Source organism: Stegodyphus dumicola, chromosome 11 (assembly GCF_044657685.1).
Source record: "Stegodyphus dumicola isolate Sdum_Otavi_A_Nest chromosome 11, ASM4465768v1".
In the NCBI taxonomy this organism is placed as follows: Eukaryota; Metazoa; Arthropoda; class Arachnida; order Araneae; family Eresidae; genus Stegodyphus; species Stegodyphus dumicola.
Genome location: NC_140778.1, coordinates 74,636,810 through 74,639,394, shown reverse-complemented (window position 1 = coordinate 74,639,394; position 2,585 = coordinate 74,636,810). Strand labels below are relative to the sequence as shown.

General features: G+C 32.9%; 1 pseudogene; it reads left to right on the top strand.

The window, feature by feature from the left end:
• The first annotated feature begins 2,049 nt into the window (after window positions 1-2,049).
• LOC146994116 (small nucleolar RNA SNORD36) lies at window positions 2,050-2,133 on the top strand (annotated as a pseudogene).
• Window positions 2,134-2,585: the final 452 nt, after the last annotated feature.

The window sequence follows — 2,585 nt, the reverse complement described above, 5'->3', positions numbered from 1 at the left end:
CTGCATAGCTAGCTTCATTCCTGTACATATTTTATTTAATCTCTTGCCTTGTACGTCATCCATATCATCTTTGTCGTTTCCTGTTTCAGATTCCGCCATTAGATTTATCGGTGGCCAAAATCGTTTTATGTGCCCTTCACCCTGATATTGAACACATTTTAGAATTTTCTTATTTGTCTGCATCATGCCTTGAGATTCTGAAGATTTTATCCCTTTGTATTTCTCCTTCTCGATTGTGCAAGCAAGGTTGAAATTCCTCTTACTCTTACTCAATCGCACTACCTTTTCTCCTTGTCTTATCTGTTCCTGTTTTCGAACTTAGCTTATTTAGTGCCTGAAGACTAGTATTGTAATTTCTAACTATCGCTGTAAAGTAATAAGTTGACCAAATAATTTGCAAACTTTGATGGACATAACCAATTTTCGAACTCTTTTAACAATATATGCTCGTTAACTGTTGAGGTAATTTAGTTTTTACCTGATCCACAATCAAACGTTCTCTTAGTTTATCAAAAGTCTTAACTTTTCTGGATTCTAAGTAGAAGTCAAGTGCTGCCTTAACCCTCGCTATGTGCTGAGTATGAGTTTCCTCATACCTTTTCGCGCATCATTCTGAATTCTTTTTATGTTGTAATAAGGTAATCTGAAATTCCTTTAATACCGTGGTCTTTAATCGTAATATAGTTATTTAAATCCCTTTAACCCGAAGTTGCGATCCAACATTTAACTTTGGTTTTTAAACTCTGCAAAATAATTTTCGCCTTATGTTCTTCAGTGATTTTATAGAGATTAAACATTATTTCAGCATGATGGGAAAAGAACAGCCATTCCTCAGCTTTCAATGGCTGGTCAATCATAACTCCTTTCATTATTTTTAAATGTTTTAAGAAATTCTTTCCCTTGCTCTCAGAATCTGACACCCCTTCATTCTATAAGCCAGATTTGCTTTCTTCTTTTTCTATTTTTCTACTCTAAATTTCTAGCTCTTTAATTTTTATCTGATGTTCTCTCTCTAACTGTCTTTCCCCCGTGTAGTGCCTAAGGGCGGAGCACGTAATAAATAAATAAATAACTGTCTTTCCCGAAATTCCATCTCCTTTAATCGGTCTTTAGCCGCATCTGCATCCAATTCACACTTTTCTAGCTGTAACTCTATTTCCTTTAATTTAATTTCAGCTTGCATAATCTTCATGACTTCATCCGATCCTTTTGACATCATAGTTTTCCCTTTAGGACGTTATTAATCTCTCATGTTTCCTTTTTACCGTTTCACACATACAATATGTAATTAACTCTTGATTTTACAGGCAAACGTACATACTTCCCTACTACTGAATACAACCTTTATTCACTTAGCAAACATTATCATTAGGGAACACAATCATGAATAGTACTATATTTTTCATATTAAACCATTAACAAGTATTTCACCATATATTGTTAAACACAAATACAAAAAAGTAATATCTTAATCTTTTGAATTAGTATGCGAAAAATGGTTTTAAATAATTCGTCATTACGTCGTAAAACATTTACACATTCCTATATTGATACAAGCATTTAACTTATTGTTCTCAAATCATTACTAATTAATTTTCAGTTAACTTTTTAATTTCAGTGACTAAACATTTTACAGTCATTTCGAACTTAACCAGTAACATGAGTACACAATTAAATGTTTTAAATCACCTCTTATCTAATTTTTTTAGCCTTTTTAACGTCCGTTTCCCACACAATATCTCCTCAATATTTCTTTGATTAAAAAAAACTCATAACTCTCGGTTACATAAAAAATATACTTTATCAATGCCTGCTGGCTTAAACGCCCGGCATTCTAATCAGGTTATTATTAAACATCAAAGCAATTTTAATTTTCTCATTTAAGGTCGTAATTATGCGGAGGGAGCTCTCTCTTTATTTATTTTTTTCCTTGTACTTACCGAGAGATTCAGGGGAATCTTACCTTTAATTCCGGTACCAGCGATGAGTCGAATTTATCCACATGGTCGGGCTGGAAAATCCGACCTTTTCACAATTTACCACTGAAGAATCAAAATGATGATTTACTTTTATTTTTTCCCCTAAATCACACTGATGATCTTCTGAGCACTGAACTTATTCACGCTGATGATACACACACTGATTAATCGCGCCAGTTTTACGTAAATCTTCAAACATCGTAATTTAATTCTGGAATTTTCACAAAATTTTCACTATTCTTCTTTGCTTAACACTTTACTAACATATTTTATTATTTTCACTACTTAGTCATATTTTTCTTTTCCATCCTATTATACCATACTAGCAAATGCGCTGATGTGATCTCGCGCCATTCCGGGCACGAGGCTAGTTCTTTTTTTTTAATGGAACACTCATTATAACAGAAAAATATTCATCACACACTTCGTAATTATATCCACACTTTTATTTTACATCAAGACACAAACTCACATAAAAAATACCACTTTTATACATTAATATCTATATATAATATGCGCAATGACATGTATTAGTTATATCTCTCACATAGCATGCTTGTCGGTTCCAAATTCCCCGTCTTCGTTTTTCATCTTTCTCACCGTTCC